This window comes from Neophocaena asiaeorientalis, unplaced genomic scaffold (genome assembly GCF_003031525.2).
Source record: "Neophocaena asiaeorientalis asiaeorientalis breed wild unplaced genomic scaffold, Neophocaena_asiaeorientalis_V1.1 scaffold118, whole genome shotgun sequence".
NCBI classification, from domain to species: Eukaryota; Metazoa; Chordata; class Mammalia; order Artiodactyla; family Phocoenidae; genus Neophocaena; species Neophocaena asiaeorientalis.
In genome coordinates, this window is record NW_020175528.1 from 6,867,995 (window position 1) to 6,888,255 (window position 20,261).

Here is a 20,261-nt window from a genome sequence, read left to right on the forward strand (position 1 = left end):
AGGGAAGATTCTGAGTGCTATGAGATGTTCTTAAAATGCTTTATACACACAGGGCCATAGAATCCATTTACAAGCATGTTTTCATTGTACTTTTCTAGTCTGTGATAGAATTAGCTGGATTTGCACTTTGATATAGAGTTAAGAGGAAATCTCTTAGTACTGCTGACCTTTTTTTAAGCACACACAAAATATCTGTATTTTTTATTAGGAAAGATGCAGAATATTTTGTGCAATTTCAAGTGCCGACTTTAAAATACACTCACCATGAAAACGGAATAATCCAAATTTCCCAATTAATTTTTCTTGAATGGATGGAGAGACATAAAATTTAAAAGGACAGAATGTATAAGATAGTTTAAGCCCCACGTTCTTCATAGGTACTGCTCTTAACTCTTATCTCTAAAAGTACAGGTTAGAATAAATTGCTTCTGAATAGTGAAGGCAAATGGAGGTAAATGACAGAAAATGCAATGTAAATTGGCTTTTGAAGAAAAAAATGGTAAGATAAAATTGACTCCTATAATGGAAAGTCTTTGATCCAATGTTCAAACACTGTCAATTGGATATTTGTGTTATTTTTTTTTTCCATCTCTGGTCCATTTCCTCAAATAGACACTTTCCTCATTGGGAGTAACTCCAATCATATTTTTCTAAGTCCAAATGAAGAGTATTAGAGAACACCTTTCTCTCCAGCCCAGATCCTGGATCAGTTATGATTGGCTAGGATTGAATCATATGCTTATACATGAACCTATTATTATGGCAGGAAAGGATTAAGAGTGTGGCCAATGGTGCTTCCCCAAAATGAACTCAGGATATATTACCAAAAGAAGAAAGAATACACACTACTGTATATAAAATAGATAACTAATAAGGACCTACTGTATAGCACAGGGAACTCTACTCAATGCTCTGTAGTGACCTATGTGGGAAGGGAATCTAAAAAAGAGTGGATATATGTATATGTATAACCGATTCACTTTGCTGTACACCTGAAACTAACACAACATTGTAAATCAACTACACTCCAATAAAGTTTTTTTTAAAATAAAGAAGAAATCAATGGCAGGCAACCAAACATACAACAAATGTTCTTTGCATCAAGAACAACTTTGATGGATCCCAAATTAAATGCTGCTGTTGCAGGTTTGTCAAATTGTGAGTTCAAAGGAAAGAAGTTTCATGTGTGTTTGAAGAATAGATAGTAGATCAGAATAGCTAGAGAACATAAATAGATTTATATAAAACTATAAGACTGTTAAGACAGTTCAGAGTGTGACAAAAATTTGATGAGGCAATAATTTTGGATTTTAGTTCTCTAATTTATGAGTAATCAGAACTAATGATTTGAGGGACAAGAATGTTATCTGCATGTAGCACAGTATTTAGTACCCACACGCCCTCAATGAAGGGTGCATTTTAAGAAAACTAATATGATATTAATTAAAACACTGTGAATTGGAGTGGTGGGGTAATACAGTTAGGATTCTGCTAAAATAAATCAGTAATGAAGTTCAAAGAACCTATCAAATTCTGATTTGTGAAAGTTTTTTAGGTCCTTGCTAATTGATTCTAACCGTATTGAATTGTTTGGAATTGGTTCAGAATTGTTAGGAGAGATCAAAATGAATTCTCTCTTTTTGTTTGAATAGTAATGGCAACTGGTTCAACTGATTGTAAATAATTCAAAACCAATTAAGAGCTAATTTAAAATTGTTTTCGTACTGAAACTGAGTAATCATAAGTATTTGGAGTCTTTGAAACTACTGTTTTCTTGAATATTCATTCTTCTTGGAATCAAATCAGAGATCCTGAGCATAAAAAATGATTGGAAATTTGACAACTGGAACCTACATGGATGAAAAATTGGAGCAAGCTGTGAGAACTACAGAGCCTTCTCGATGACACTTTCTGCAAACACTGAAAAGCAGTCCTTACTCTACAGAGCGGGAGGCACTTAACACTTTTCCTCTCGTATTAGAAAGACTGGAGAGAAAAATTAGTCTTGTGTCTGTCTGTTGGAGTCTGTTTTCCACATTCTAGCTTGAAGTTTGTAACTTGCTTACCTTTTCCTCAACAAAGGAGGACAAATGATGCTTGTGGAGGGGCTTGCCATGCCCCTCCATCTGGTCACCTGACCATCAATCACACCCATTCTTAGAATGGACCCTCTCATGGAAATAGTTCAGTCAGCATCCTAGAGGCTAATCAACCTCACTTTTTCTGGCATTTCTAGTTTTGTGTCTAGCCACAGGGAACATAGATTTTTACTCTGAAGAAGCAGAGGCTGAGAACTAAGCCAAAAACATTAAATGCAGTGAGGTGAGTTATTTCATATGGATAGTGTTGTCCTTAAACTTGAATGACCAGAAATAATATAGCCATGGTTCAAGAGTGATCTTATAGATACCTGGTGCTTAGTCTTTCTAGGCCTTATTTCCTTGTCTGTAACTTGAAGTCAGTGAGGTTCCTACCTCCTAAGGTGGTTGTGAGGATGCTCTCATAATGCATTCAGTCAATGTGCCCAGCCCAGTATCTTGCACATAATATTCTCAACAAATATTAGCTCAATAAGAAAGTGATCTAAGAAGAAATGCTTGATATACTTGGCTAGCTGTGTGTGGTGTGGAGCAGGGTGATGAGAAAGTCCCAAAAGATGTGGGATTTAAAATAAAGTTTTAATCAGTGCAGGCAGTAGAGTATTTTGAAGCTTATATTTTATGATGCCATATTAGCAGAGAGGTGGCAGAAGGTAGGAAAATTCAAGAGTGACCCTGTGGAATGCTAACAGTTTTGATGGCTTAGAAAAATTTCAGGAAAATAATGTGCCACTTAGCACATTATTAAATATATATCCAGAGTAGAAGCTTATAATACAGGCAGAGAAATCCACTGAAGGCCACTAAAGAAAATTGGAGATTCAAAATAAACAATTAGATAACAGGAAAAATCTTCATTCAATGAATATTGCGGCTAGTAGTTGTGAAAACGTTCTGAAATTTAAGAGGTTGAAAGGGCTACAGGAAAAAAATCTATTTAGGAAACATCTGAGGAAGAATATATTAATATATCAATATAAAAATCTCTAAGTGTAGTTTTAAGAACAGGGTTTATACTGGAACAGATATAGAAAATTCAGACACTAGAATTCAACTAGTGTTTCTTATTATTTAAAATATAAAATATTAAAAACCCTATTTTATAACTTGATTTTCAAGTTTGTTCTTTCTACCTTATATAATCAGCTCTTCTCAGCTAAAGGAAACTATCACTTTCATTAAGACTTTTCATTAAATTACTATTTGTATTTTAATTAAATTCCACACATATTTGTTTACCGTGCGTACTCCTCATATATGCTCAGTAGTATGCCAGGTTAGAAGATTTAAGAGGAATGTAAATAGTGTCAGCTAAGCAGACCCCTAACCAGATCTGGCTGCTCTCACTCTCCACCCTTCTCCTTTTCCAGAGAGCACTAGCACACGGGTGACCAGAGGCACACCACCAGGAGTACTAGAACTAGTATATGCAACACAAAATTCTTATACCTTTGATATTGTTTTAGTTCTCTTAAACTCTATAAATCAGAAGGTTAGATTAAAATAACAAGAAAACAACTTCCTAAGTGTATGACCTATAAGTTATTTTAAGTTTTATCAGAATTTTAGAGGAAATAAGAGTTTTGAATGAAGGGTGGTAAGAAAAATAATTTCATAGTGTGACAAATAACAATTACCACTAATTGAACCTTCACTCTGTTCTAGGTCCATGGCATATTTATATTTTGTCAACTTTACCCAATCTTAAGGTAGAAATACAGATTTCACTAGGTTACACATGAAACGATGAGGTTCAGTGCAGTTAACTGACTTGCCCCCAAAATAGCTGTAAGTTGAGGTGTCAAACTTGGAACCCGGCATTTTTTCCTTCTTTTTTAAAAATTATTTTTGAAGACTATTTTACATGTCATAAAAAGCATGTTTCAAGTGTACAATTCAATGATTTTTTAATTTTTACTTTACTGAGTGGTGCAACGACCACCATAAATCAGTTTTAGAATATTTTTACACCCTCAATAAGATTCCTCATGAACATTTACATTTAATCCTCATTTCCACCACCGCCCCCAGCCTCAGCAAATAGTAATCTACTTTCTCTTTATAAATTTGCCTTTAATGGCCATTTCATATTAAATTCAATCATATTTTTTATACAGTCTCTTGTATCTGACATCTCTCACTTAGTGTGATGTTTTAGGTCCATCTGTGGGTGAAATGTTCAGTCATATCATTTGCTCACTTTTTATTGAGTTGTTTGTCTTTTTATTATTGAGTTCTAAGAGAATTTTATACAGTCTAGTTACAAGTCCTTAACTGAATATGTGTTTTGCAAATATTTTCTCCCAGTCTGTTGCTTGTCTTTTCATTTTCTTAATGAAGTATTTTGAAATGTGAAAGTTTTGAATTATTATGTCCAATTTATCAATTTTTTCTTTTATGGACCATGTTTTGGGGTCATATAGAAAAAATTTTTTGCTGAACTCAAAGTCTTAAGGATATTTTATGCTTCTAAAATTTATATAATTTTAGATTTTATATTTAAGTCTGTCATCCATTTGAGCTAATTTTTAGGTATGATGTAAGGTGATTGTCTAAATTCATCTTTTTGTATGTGGATATCCAATTGTCCCAAATCCAGTCATTTCTGATCCCAGTGCCAATGCTGTTCCACGATGCTAAGCAGGATAGATAAATCTGATGGGAGGTCGGCACTGACTGGCTTCCAATAGTGACTTATTAGCAGCTGGATGGAACTGGATACCTAAAGACAAGAAACTAAAATTTATCTGAGTCGAGAGTAGTCTTCAATTGTGATTAGTTCAGTTAGGTGAGCTGACCACAAGACTCTTGCTCTTTGACCCACTATTTAGACTAATATAATTGGTTCCATACTTCAGCCAAATATGAATGCAAAGGTCTGATAAATGTCCATAAAAGTTTGCACAAGAAATTTTATAACAGTCTTAATCAAGACCTAGAAACAATTCAAGAGTCCAACAGGTGATAGGATAAACAATTGTGTACATTCATACAATGGAGTGCTACTCAGTAACTGAAAGGAGAGAATTACTGATTCACATAGCAATATGAATGAATTCCCCCAAACAGTAACCTGAGTAAAAGAAACAAAAAACAAGAGTAAATCCTATATGAATCCATTTATATGAAATTGTAGCAAAACTAGTCTCTGGTGATACAAATTATAGCAGTGGTCTCCTGGTAGATGGAGGGGAAATTGCTTGGGAAGGGTGATGAGAAACATATTTAAGGTAATGAAATATTCTGTATCTTGACAGGAGTGTGGATTTCATGGGTATATATTTCTCAAAACCCATCTGACTATAAATTGTAAGTTATAATTGTAAGTTAAAAGCTATAAATTATACCTCTCTAAAAACTCATTTACTTTAAATATATTTTTAGCATAGTATTGGAAGTCCTAGCCACAGCAATCAGTCGAGAAAAAGAAAAAACATCCAAACTGGAAGGGAAGAAGTAAAACTGTCACTATTTACAGATGACATGATACTATATATAGAAAACCCTTAAGCCTCCATCAAAAACTATTAGAACTAATAAATGAATTCAGTAAAGTTGCAAAATACAGGATTAATATACAGAAATCTGTTGCTTTTCTATAAACTAATAATGAACTCTCAGAAATAGAAAGCAAGAAAACAATGCCATTTAAACTTGTAGGAAAAAGAATAAAATAACTAGCAATAAACTTAACCAAGGAGATGAAAGAGCTGTACTCAGAAGGAATTTGTAAATGATATAAAGAAATGGAAAGATATCCCATATTCTCAGATTGAAAGAATTCATATTGTTAAAATGTCAATACTATCCAAAGCAATATACAGATTTAATGGAATCTCTATCAAAATGCCCATGATATTTTTCACAGAACTAGAACAATTAATCCTAAAATTTATATGGAACCACTAAAGATCCCAAATAGCCAAAGCAATCTTGAGAAAAATGAACAAAGTTGGAGGTATTAGGCTCCCTGTCTTCAGACTATACTGCAAAACTACAGTAATCAAAATAGTATGATACTGGCACAAAACTGACACATAGATCAATGGAATAGAAAGCCTAGAAATAAACCCAGGCCCTATGGTCAACTAATCTATTGAATAATTAGGAGTACAGAAGAAGAGAAGCAACAAGCATATACTGTATAGCCCAGAGAATTATAGCCATTTTCTTCTAATAACCTATAATGGAATATAATCTGCAAAAATACTGAATCACTATGCTGTACACCTGAAACTAATACTGCATTTTTAAAAACTGATAGCTGAAACAACATGCTAAGATTTGTTACCATTTTTAAGTGTGAAGGATGTGGAAGGAACGTTTTAGAATGAAGGTTTTTTGTCTCTTTCATTTCTTTTTGATCCAGTGTAAGTCTGGGATTTCTATAATATTTAACAAATACACATATAGATAGAAAACTGTATAGAACTAAAAATGAGTTATATTTCTGAATAGTAGTCTCTTCAGGTAATTGTTTTTGTCCAACTCAAGATTTCTTTTGAATTCTATTATAAAAGTGTGTATGTCCTTCAAGGGAAAAATAATCTCAAGCTATTAATCTAGAAAACAGTTTGATAATAAGACCTACCCTCCCTTTAATCCACAAGGTTGATTTGCCTTGGTTCCTTAGATGCCTACAATGTGGGCCTTTCCTTAACCTTTCCCAGAGCAGTTGGGTACTTTCCTAGGTAATTGTGCACTAGCAAAGGAGAACTCACCATAATTTTCATGGACTGGTTCCAACAAAACACTATTCAGGAGCATCCAGACCAAAACTCGCAACCAGTCTTAAGGGCCTCTGAGAGTCATGTGATAAATGGAATTCAGATGTGAGTTAATCTCACAACCAGTTCTGAGGCCCATACTCCACTCTGTGGATATTTCCATATTTGTTTTGTTTGTGGTTTGAATGGACATCACATAGAATCACTACAGAATCACTTGCAGAATCACTATACTAGCTTCCTGATACTTGGAATAAGGGCTGTTATGGTAGGAAGTAAAAGCAAAAGCCACTGGGCCTAACTTCTCCTATCACAACAGTAAGTCAAACAATATAGCACATCTCTGAGAGTATTGAAGTTGTTATTGTTACCAGTTACTTGGAAGGTGGAGATTTGTCCATTCCCATCACATCTTCTATTCCTATTCTGAGTAATTAAAAAGACTAGTGGAGGGCTTCTCTGGTGGCGCAGTGGATAAGAATCTGCCTGCCAATGCAGGGAAGACAGGTTTGATCCCTGGTCCGGGAAGATCCCACATGCTGCGGAGCAACTAAGCCCGTGCACCACAACTACTGATCCTACACTCTAGAGCCCGCAAGCCACAACTACTGAGCCTGCGTGCCTAGAGCCTGTGTTCTGCAACAAGAGAAGTCTTCAATGAGAAGCCTGAGCACCGCAACGAAGAGTAGCCCCCACTCGCCACCACTAGAGAAAGCTTGCATGCAGCAACGAATACCCAATGCAGCCAAAAAAAAAAGACTTAGTGGACTGCAGAACGATGGTGGATTATTGACCTTGATCATGTTATGACTCTAATGCTACTGCTGTTCTAGTGGGTGCTTCTTACTAAAAATGTAAGTGTCCCTGGTACTTGTGCATTTAAATGGCAAGCACATTTTACTCCTTCCCATACACAGAAAACTAGAAAAATATCTTAAAGGGCCAGCTGAACAAAAGTAATACTTACCTCAAGGATAGAAAAACACTCTAGCTAAATATTTCAATCATCCTACTATTCTACAGAATATCACACTGATTCACTGTATTGATGCCATCGTGGTGATATACTCTAAAGATGAGAAGTAGTAATTGAATGTGATGCACTGGAAACAAATGAGAAATAAATTCAGAGAAAATAGTAATGACCACATCATAGAATTTTCTGGGGTTGAATGGCATTGAACATGTAAAATAATCCATTCCTCTAGAGAATGATAAGTCATTCCTCTAGTGGAGGACAAATCATTTTACCTGGTGTGTTACTTGCATTTTGATGGCAAGCATATACCGTCTGTAGGTGTCCTCCTCCAAATCCTTTACATTGTGATCCAAAATTGAGTTAGGACTCAGAGAAAATGCACAACCCAACTGGTTCAGACCATAGTCTGAGCAGCTCTGCCACTAATCCTTTTGACCTCGTGAACATCTTGAGAGGCCCCTCTCATCCTCCTGGATGAATTCTATGAAAAACCCTGATAGAATAATCACAGCAAAGGTCACTAGGATTTTGGAGATAGGCCACATCTCCTTAAGCAAGTTATTATTTCCTGTCTGAGAAATAGCCTGTGTCTATAGTTGGATAGAGCTTGGGAGATCAGGTGACCAAATTACCTGACTTATCCTTCTTGAATTAGGCATTGTGTGCTCTAATCAGCCATAAAGTGGGGTTCCTTGTCTGACTAGGTCGGCAAGGTCTAGATAAGTTTTTTAAGGAACTGCCCACACTCCCAACATGTCTTTTCCTCCCACAGCATTGCCTTCCCTCAATCTATATCAAAGATGAAGACCTCATGGGGAGCTTCCCTTCAGTTTGAAAATAAGGAAACGGAAGAGTAGATTATAGCGGCTCTGAGCAAAACGCAGTCACTTGCTGAAAGTGGCAGTTATTATATCACAGCCCCACTCAGTGTGGGGCCCTGAAAGAGTGTGAAGAATGAAGCCTCTCCCAGTGGTCAGCATAACTTGAAGCATTAATGTTCACTGTTATGGTTGAGATGATTGACCCTGGCTCTCAGGGGTAAGTGGAGTTGCTGTTAAGTGAAGCTACTGCTGGTGGTGGTGGGTGGAAAGTATAGATGTAATGTAGGGAATTCCTCTTGAGTACTAATACTAATTCTATTCAATACATTGTCAAGAATTAAAAACTATGGCATCCCTATATGGGCAGGACTCACTAGAGGCTCTTACTCCTCAGGAATAATGACTTGAATCGCCCTAATAAGGAAAAAACCTGTGAAAAGCAGAGATACTGAATAAGGAGAATATGAAATGATTACTGGAGGAATTAAGTCAGATATACCAGTTCTGGCTTTCTTGCAACTTGCAAAAATTAAGATTGTAATCTACTCCTTGCTTGCTGCACATATGGTATTTTAAATTCTCTATTCTTTTTATTTTTTCTTCTCATGTACATACGATGAGTTATTGGGAGTAATATACACGACTTGCCATTATAGGTCACACAATCTCATGAGAGAACCATGACAGAACTAGACGAAAATAGACATTGTCTAGCGATATCCCAAAGAACAGTGACATCATTTTTGTATGTGGCAGCCGGACATGACTTGGGCTTGTGTCGCATTAAGAGGGAAAAGCCCATTTGAGGTGCTATATAGGAGAGAATTACGTTCAGCGAGCCATTTTTTAATCATATGTTTAGAAAAAAGAAAATTTCTGCAGAATTTTGGAGTTTAGGGAGCTATTGTTTTTATCATTCCAGAATACTTTACTTCTTCCACTTTTTTTTTTGACATCTTTATTGGAGTATAATTGCTTTACAATGGTGTGTTAGTTTCTGCTGTATAACAAACTGAATCAGCTATATATACACATATATTCCCACATCCCCTCCCTCTTGTATCTCCCTCCCATCCTCCCTATCCGACCCCTCTAGGTGGTCACAAAGAAAACGACCTGATCTCCCTGTGCTATGCGGCTGCTTCCCACTAGCTATCTATTTTACATTTGGTAGTGTATATATGTTCATGCCACTCTCTCACTTTGTCCCAGCTTACCCTTCCCCCTCCCTGTGTCCTCAGTCCATTCTCTACATCTGCATCTTTATTCCTTTCCTGCCCTAGGTTCCGAAACTTTTTTTTTTTTTTTTAGATTCCATACGTATGTGTTAGCATACGGTATTTGTTTTTCTCTTTCTGACTTACTTCACTCTGTATGACAGACTCTAGGTCCATCCACCTCACTACAAATAACTCAATTTCGTTTCTTTATACAGCTGAGTAATATTCCATTGTATATATGTGCCACATCTTCTTTAACCATTCATCTGCCGATGGACAATTAGGTTGCTTCCATGTCCTAGGTCAGTTTCTTCGTTTGCCAATATATTCTCCCATTTCAAATGTTGTCTTTTCATGTTGTTTATGGTTTCCTTTGCTTAAAAAAGTTTTTAAGTTTCATTAGGTCCCATTTGTTTATTTTTGTTTTTATTCCCTTTCTCTAGGAGGTGGGTAAAAAATGATCTTGCTGTGATTTAGAATCTTGGAAATTGCCTGTGATTTAGGAAAAAGGATCTTGTGTTCTGCCTTTATTTTCCTCTAAGAGTTTTATAGTCTCTGGCCTTACATTTAGGTCTTTAATCCATTTCGGTTTTATTTTTCTGTATGGTGTTAGGAAATGTTCTAATTTCATTCTTTTACATGTGTCTGTCCAGTTTTCCCAGCACCACTTATTGAAGAGGCTGTCTTTTCTCCATTGTATATTCTTGCCTCCTTTATCAAAGATAAGGTGACCATATGTGCGTAGGTTTATTCTGGGCTTTCTATCCTTTTCCATTGATCTATATTTCTCTTTTAGTGCCAGTACCATACTGTCTTGATTACTGTAGCTTTGTAGTATAGTCTGAAGTCAGAGACTCTGATTCCTCCAGCTCTGGTTTTCTTTCTCAAGATTCCTTTGGCTATTCGGGGTCTTTTGTGTTTCCATACAAATTGTGAAATTTTTTGTTCTAGTTCTGTGAAAAATGCCATTGGTAGTTTGATAGGGATTGCATTGAATCTGTAGATTGCTTTGGGTAGTAGAGTCATTCTCACAATGTTGATTCTTCCAATCCAGAACATGGTATATCTCTCCGTCTTTTTGTATCATCTAATTTCTTTCATCAGTGTCTTACAGTTTTTTGCATACAGGTCTTTTGTCTCCTTAGGTAGGTTTATCCCTAGGTATTTTATTCTTTTTGTTGCAATGGTAAATGGGAGTGTTTCCTTAATTTCTCTTTCTGGTTTTTCATCGTTAGTGTATAGGAATGCAAGAGATTTCTGTGCATGAATTTTGTATCCTGCTACTTTACCAAATTCATTGATTAGCTCTAGTAGTTTTCTGGTAGTATCTTTAGGATTCTCTATGTATAGTATCATGTCATCTGCAAACAGTGACAGTTTTACTTCTTCTTTGATTTGGATTCCTTTTATTTCTTTTTCTTCTCTGATTGCTGTGGCTAAAACTTCCAAAACTACGTTGAATAATAGTGGTGAAAGTGGGCAACCTTGTCTTGTTCCTGATCTTAGTGGAAATGGTTTCAGTTTTTCACCATTGAGAACGATGTTGGCTGTGGGTTTGTCACATATGGCTTTTATTATGTTTAGGTAAGTTCTTTCTATGCCTACTTTCTAGAGAGTTTTTATCATAAATTGGTGTTCAACTTTGTTGAAAGCTTTTTCTGCATCTATTGAGATGATCATATGGTTTTTATCCTTCAGTTTGTTAATATGGCTTGTCACATTGATTGATTTGCATATATTGATCTTCTTCCACTTTTTAATAACAAATTGCATCCTTCAGACTACTAAGGTGAGTTACATTACATGATGTAATATTTCTCCTTGAGCTTTCAGCATGGGTCATTGATGTGTTGGGTGAGAGACAATAAGATTTGAGTAATCTAATGGTGACAAACAAGATACAAATTGACGAGATAAGAGGAGAGACCTGTCTCCTTGATTTACTTTTGCTTGGATTTTGTGAGCTACCTTAGTGTCTTTCTAATCTCTTGCTCTCCTCTTCTCTCCTTTCCCCTCCCCTCCCCTCCCCTCCCCTCCTCTCCTCTCCTCTTCTGCTTTCTTGTGTCTCGGAAGTCATTTTATGTTTCTTGCAATCAAAGTATTTTAGCTTATACAGGAATGGAGTTACAAGCAATAGATTCTTAGAGAAATATAAATGTTTGGAATTGGTTATTAGATGAAGCAAAATGCACTGAGACAGGTATAGGAAAATGAAAGTAGCATTTCATTTCTTTAAGAATCTTAAAAGCACCACAAGCATCAACCAGCTGCGACCTGAGGCTCCTAAAGATCAAGCTGGGAGAACAGATGGCTATTGCCAAAAGCCCGTTTAGAGGATGAGGCCCACCATGTAGAATGGCTTACGTGACAGGCTCAGTAATGACACTGGAGAAGGAAAAACTCAGACCATAGGTTGGCTTGTAAACTGCCCCTGTACACAGAGGGCAAGGAGAAACCAAAGAAAGAGGCAAACCACTCCAGATTGGTAGGTGGCAGTTTTAATAAGCAAGAGAACTTACTTACAAGGCTTGTCTTCAGGATCTTCAAGGCAAGTTGATTTTGCCCTCACCTGCCAGAATATTCAAAGTTTATATAGAGGTCTTAACCAGGTTCAGTCATGTATACTGCCCAGATGATCTCAACAACACCTTACTCTCTCAAGGCAGTGTCGGAACAGCTCTCAGGGAGCTGGGGAATGGTATGCAGAATGTACATTGAAGGACAGGGGAGGGGATGAGGGGTCTCTGATTGCCTGGGTCCAGCTCGCAGGTCAACCACTGGTCATGTCTTCTCCATTTCCTCCTCCAACACCATACATCCTTCAAAGCACAGGATGAAACTCAGGGTCCATGTGTGAGTATGCAAAAAAGTCGCTTACTGCTTGTGGCTGTGCAGCTGAGTACTCTGAAAATTAATCCTAGACATGCATTTTGCACATTTTTGAATTACAGTATTAGTGGAATTCACAAATGGAATTCATAAACTCTCCAGGTCATTTATATAAAAGATTGGACCTTGACTAAGAAAGTGTCAATGCATTATAACGTCATAGTAAGACACTGGCGCCCGAATTCCTGGGCTCAGAATCCTACTTCTATCTACCACAAATAACTGAGGGATCCTGAATAAGTTACTTAACTCTGTGTCATATTTTTCTAGGGGAATACTGATAATATTATTACTAAAATTATTTAATAATTAGGTGCATTTTGAAGATTGAATTAGATAATCCGCATGAAACACATGCCTGGTACATAGACAGTGTTTAGCAGTTGTTAGCTATTAATTCAAGTGAAATCTGTAATAAGTTTCAAATAGATGATAGAGAATTTATAATTAAGCATTATAAATTTATCAAATGCTTACCCTGTTAGAAACTCTTCATGTTTAAAGAAATTTAAAGCATGTTTCTTAAAGTCAGGGAGCTTCTGATTATTCTGGGAAGGCTGGACTAAAACTTGAAAATTTAAATGACAATATAGGAGATAAATAAAGTTCAATGTAGTGAGACAAGAAGTCACAAGGTTTCACAGGACTGGTGCCAGATGACTGCTCTTGGTTTAAAAAATGGGGGGGGGGTGTATTTTTTACATGTCTATATTTGGTTTACTGTATTCAAATAGTTAAACTCATCTATACATGCGTTTTATTTTTGTTTATGTTCTTATAGCAGAGATCAGTCAAACCTAAATAGTTGTTGCAGAACTTCACACTTTGGTTTTTGACATTTATTTTCATTTCCATAAGTCAACAACTGAATCTTTAAAATCTGTAAGATTACTGTATTTTAATACAATACAGTAATCCAGGTGGAAAATACTTTGAAAGCTCTTTGTAGTTGGCAATAAGGCTTTATAAATGACAACTGTTCTCACATGATGGATGTACTTGCCATAATACCAATGGGCTTATACTGTTAGTATTAGTAAATCCTTGAGCAATTCCCTAAGTGACCATGTACAATTTAATGCACCCAGCCTCTCCAAACACGCTGTCTTGTGATTTGTCAGTAGTGTATCTTAATGAGAAAAGTGTCCCCTTAAATCAAATATAAATTACTTTTTTGAAAATAATTTAACTACAGATATAACACACTTTCAAAAATATAATCTTTTACGGCATTTGTTTAAAAAAAACAGTTCTGGTAATTGAATCATGTTTTCCATTGACTTACATTATTACATTAGAGATGTATCCTTATGGGAAGAAATTTGACCCAAGATGAATAAATATTTCAATTTAGAAATGCATAATATTTTTAGATCACATACTCAGAGAGGAAACATTTTACTAAAATAATACTCAAAAACTTATTTGTAAAATGCTCTACACACCTATAAATAAGTTTTTATAATAATACCTTTATTCCTGTCCTGCCCCTAGGTTCATCAGAACCTTTTTTTTTTTTTTAGATTCCATATATATGTGTTAGCATACGGTATTTGTTTTTCTCTTTCTGACTTACTTCACTCTGTATGACAGACTCTAGGTCCATCCACCTCATTACAAATAACTCAATTTCATTTCTTTTTATGGCTGAGTAATATTCCATTGTATATATGTGCCACATCCCACAGATGTAGAGAATGGACTTGAGGACATGGGGATGGAGGGGGAAGGGCAAGCTAGGACGAAGTGAGAGAGTAATATTTACATATATACACTACCAAATGTAAAATAGATAGCTAGTGGGAAGCAGCTTCATAGCACAGGGAGATCAGCTCGGTGCTTTGTGACCACCTAGAGGGGTGGGATAGGGAGGGTGGGAGGGAGGCTCAAGAGGGAGGGGATATGGGGTATATGAATACACATAGCTGATACACTTTGTTGTACAGCAGAAACTAACACAATATTGTATAGCAATTATACTCCAATAAAGATGTAAAAAAAATAAGACCTTAATCACATAGCCTTTGTCTGGATCACTTAAATAAGACTTTAAATACTATCAGTTCTTTAGACTATGAAATATCTTTATGATCATCCTCTCCACAAACAAGGTGGCTGGTTTGTAGTACACCTTGCTTGCTCTACAGATGCTAACATGAACATTCGGTACATAATGTTGCCCCAAATCATCTCCACTTTCCCTTTCTTCTAAATTATCTTATTACTTGTTTATTAATATTTTCTTGTATTGAAGATCAAATCTATTATTCTTAATTTTTCCATTGATATGTAGCTTGTGACAATATCTTAACTCATTATTAATCCCTTAAATTTAGTTTGCATCATAGCAGGTGGGTTCCCACTTCAGTTAAGATCAGGGAGAGAAAGTTTAGGTCATTTTGCCTGGAGTGCTGAATAGCTAAGAAAATTTTAATATGGCTCTAAAATGAGAAAAGTGACAGGGAGATGTTGAACATACCTCTCTTATTCCTATTGTTCATCTCATGATTCCAATTTAACCATAATACCAGAAGTTGGATTCTCTTGGTGCTACAGTCACATGAGAGAGAGATTGCTGAAATTCACACTTAGTTGTCATGTTTCCTTAAACCCACCCACAAAGCATTTCTCCTTTCTACTCTGTCTTCTCCATTCTACCACCATAACTTGAGTTCAAATGGACTTTTCTTTCCCTGAACTATATAGCCCAATGATCTACTTTAACTATACATAGCACTTGTCATTTCATAACACCAATGACCTTCAACTATCTAGTCTTCTTCTCTCCCATTGACCTTCCCAACTACTGACAAGTTATAGTCTTGAACATAAATCTAATCGTCTCCCCACAAAACTATCATTCTATCAACTATCAAGCAATAATTCTTCATTGCTTATGGAGTAAAACCCAAACTCTTAAGTCTACAACTGTAACTACTATAACCTGATCCTACTTCTCATCCATGCCCCATTTCTCCCTGATGCACACATCAAACTGGAGCACTCACTTTTCTTCTTCACACCATATAAGCAGCCCCTTCACTCTTTTGCTGACGTCAGACCTGAGCATACTGCTTCCATCTCCTCACACTGATGTTCTCCAACCCCTCCTAATAGAATCTCTTTTTTTAATATGAGAATATTTAATTTTTAATGCTCATATGCACTGTTTACTTCTGTCTTAAATTATTTGAAGCTTAGAATTTTCACTAGTTAAATGAGGAGATTGAATTTAGTTCATCTCTAAGGATCCTGAAGATCAAAAATTGTATTCCAGGCACTCAAAATGTCATGACAAAAGGTGAATATTTCTGTTGATGAAAGTGTAACATAAAGGTTCTGTTTGAAGGATATTTGCCAATGCTTGTTTTAGTTTTGCTTTAATGCTTGAAAAGGGCACTAGTTATAGATGGCCATAGTCTTCTAAGGTACCATGGTTTTTGATTTTCCCACCTTACCTAAGGCATGGCCTGGCTCTTATTAAACACAATAAGCAAGGAGTAAAAGTTTAATAACGCTTTTTTAAAAATTCTAGTTCCCACTTGGGGAGTATTTCATCCTTAAATCAATATTCTATTTAGATCATAACAGCAAATATTTAGCAAACTATGGAATATTTAGAAAACACAGTAGGAAATGACCAGAAAATTGTTCACATGTCTTTGGAAAGCTGGTTTCTTTAGGTTTGATATGAAGACTCCAGACTATTCCAGAAGGGGTAATTCAGAACTTATAAACTGATAAGCACAATTGTTTTGAACTGAGCTTTCTGCTAATACATATCTTTTCAACTAGAGTTCCAAAACTAAGGAAAAGAGGCCATTTATAATCAATTTTATGAAGCATTGGAGTTGTGATTGAACTCTGTTACTTTGAAGACATTTTTTTAAAAACTTTGATAGTATGTGATGAATTTTAGAAGAGAGATTTGAATCATTAGAACAGGCTTCACAGGCAAGAAAGATGAAGTGAAAACAACATAACATCTCCAAATGAATTTCCATCATTTTACATCTTTTAGAAGACAGAAAGTAAATCTGTGCCCTTCATTTCATGTATTCATTCAGACAGCAAAATTTTGAACACGTACTGTGAACCAAGCACTGTTTAGGGCAAGGTGCTACAGCAGTGAACAAGTAGGCAAAAATCCTTGCTTCTTGGAACTTACATCCTAGTTGGAGGACACAGACACAATTAGCAATAAATTATACACTAGTTTAGAAGGTGATGTGTACTATAGGAAAGGGAAAGAGGGAGGTCTGGGGAATAATGATGGTGTAATTTTAAATAAGATAAATGGGGAAGTCTTTACTGGTGCTGTGACTCAAGTAAAGCAGCCTCACCCATAACATTTGTCGGTGGCCCTGGAAATGGCAGGGCACTCTAGAAAGGGGCTGTCAGTTTCAGTAGATTTCCCCTTGGCTTGTCCAACTCTTTGCTTTGTGGGAGGTGGGGCTTAGCAAGAAGGGGGGCAGAACTAGTACCTCTAAATGAGTAGACAAAGGGAAGAGGCATCCATTTCCCATGTTTAGGAGTCATCCTGTGGCCCAACTTGAAGAAGGTGAGCGAGAGAGGGGGGCATATCTGGGGAAAGAACACTCCAGGCTGAGAGAACTACAAAGGTTCTAACAACAAGAATGCCTGGCAAACTTGACACACCAAGAACTGAGACAGAGCAGTTGGGGGTGAGTTGGGGAGATGGGGTCAGAGTGTAATAATGAAGAGACAAAGCAGCAGGATTCTGCAAGAACATTATAAGGACAAGCTTCTCATCTGAGTGAAACGGGTGTGGGGAATTGTTGCTTGAGAATTTTAAGCGAAGGATTGTCGTGATCAGTTTTATGTGTTAAAAGAATCATGACAAATAATAGAAGAAGAGCTAGCAGATATCTTTAAGTAAATATCTTAATTTACTTGGATTCTCATTCAGAGTATCATTTCTGGATAATATCTATTGTTTGTGTAAATAGATCTGTGGACTGGGAGGAAGAAGTTCTGATTCTAGTGCCAAGTAGACATCGTTTTGAAAAAGGCTCTTGATCTTGATCTCACTGCACTTTTTTGCCCTTTACCTGTAAAGTTAACCTGTTAGACTAAGTGGCCAAATATCATAACTTGGTAGAAAAGTTATTGAAAATGTACCCTAAGACCCCTCTTGAATTATTCTGCTTTTTAACTCATTTTGAATATTTTCTATCCAATTTATAGGTTTTAAGTAACTCTGATAATCAGTAATTTCATTCTGGCAAAAGTTTAACAGTTCATTCTGATATTAGTGAAATTGTTGTGCTACTTAAAATAGAGCATATGCTGGCTGCCTATGGCAGATGCAGATATTTCTTTCTTGCTTTCTCTGTGCACTATATAGTTTATTAATAAACTCATAGCATAAGCAGTTATTGGGAGAAAAACTGCATAATTCACTTAAAATAATGGTATACTGCATCTATCATTTTTCTATTAAAAATAGATTAATTGGAGAGATCTGAATGCTTACAATTTCAATATTCCTGAGATATTATTATGTTTATAAGTATCTACACCAGAATATGTGAATTTGTGATCATGAAGGAACTCATAAAAGAATATCTACACAGACTTTAGCATTTGATCAATTCTACAAATTATTCTTGGAAACATGAAAGTAGCTTCTTTAAGTAGACTAAATTGGAAAAAAAAAGAAAAAATTAATGCAATTAATGACTCATAATGAGTCACATCGTTGGCACAGTCAGAAATGCAATCTACGTGTTAGGAGTATTCCCTCTATCTTGGAAGAAACTTTTTGGAAGAGTGTATCTTTCATTTTCTCATCTGAGTGCCCACTTCAAGCCTTCTCAATCATCTCTGTTTGGCCACCACTTTTAAGAGTTTAACTTCAGTTCTTCATGGATGAATAGCAACTTCAGAAGAGAGCTCTATTCATTGAACAAGTTGGTGAATAAAATTTGGGGAAAATTAAGGCTCTCAAGTACTGATCAACATTTCCCTTGGCATCCTATTAGTCTCATGCTGTAACTGCTTGACAATAAGACTACGCAATGATCTTACAATTAGAGCTTCAAGATTTTAACATGAATGGGTTTATTGGGTCTCACTTCCATTATTTCTGCCGTATGTCATCCTAATGAATGTTTGTTGTAGGCTTTCTTAGCCAAGTCTTTCTCATGAGACTGGGAAGTCAAAACAGTAGTATCTAATTTACTGTATAACAAGAAAGATATCCTAAGCGGTTGACAGTTTCTTAGTTTTATATCTACCAATGTAACTTCATCATGAAAGTCTTATTTGTGTATCTATTTTCATACCATATTTCATTCATTTATTAATTCATTCATCTACTCAGGCATCTAACCTACCAGAAATGTTGCATATTTTATACTGTATTCATATACAAAATCTGGGATTTGGTTTGAGTTAACATAAAATTCTAAAAGTTTGGTTTCTGGCCAAATATTTTCACATTGGTGAAAGTTTATTCTGACGAGTGTAAGTTTATTCTGAGAGTTTATTCAGAATAAATAATAAATGACAGAATAGGTGATAAAAAGCATTTTGTTTGTATTCAGATGGAAATAAAAATAGGCAAAAATGATTCATTGGCCTATAAGAAAGCCTTTTTGACTAGATTGATTTCCTTAAACCAACTAAATCATGTTTAAGACTTGAAATGTCCCAGTGATATGTCCTACTACGTATCAAAATGTATTGTAGCATAAAAAACTTTAAGCAGATCAGTGGAAGCAGAGCCTAGTATATGTAAAATATAGCACAGTTTAATGAGAAAAGAATTGACTATTCTAAACATTCTTGGGAAAACTGGCCATGTACGGAGAAAACAAAATTCAGCTTAGATCCTCATCTCTGACTCTACATAAAAAAGTTCACATGGAGAATGAGTTTTCTTTTTTTTTTGTGGACGGGGGCTGAATTAAAAAAAAGAAAAGAAATAACACAAGAGCTTGTAGAAAAGCTAGACATGAATAAAAATACCTGGATAGGAAATAGCATTTCCAAAAACAAGGAAAGAAATAACAAAAGGAAAGATTGACCATATAAAATTTAAAATAGCATGCAAATTAAAAGGCAAAATGACAAATATGTTTGCAATATATGTGACAGAATATTGCATAATCTTATATAATAAGATCTTATGAATGAATAAGAAGTGTTTTATGCATCTCAGTAAAGGAAAAATGAGGGTAAATGCAAACATGATACCAAGAAGCAAATGTAAAACTCAGTAGTAAATAAATTTGTGTGTAGATTAATTATATTAGTCAAAGCAAGTTGGGATTATGGTAAGGCTTTTGCACCTGTAGCCTTTCTGGAAAATAGTCTGATGCTATACGAGGAGCATTAAAGATAATAGTACTTTTGATGTTAAAATTTTACTACTGCTACTACCAATGTATCTTTTAAAGGTCATTAGAGATTCTCATAAAGATTTATATTTAAGGATGATGAAAATGTCATCCCTTTTAAGAACATAAAAGTAAAAACTATTTTTTTAACTGTATGTAGTA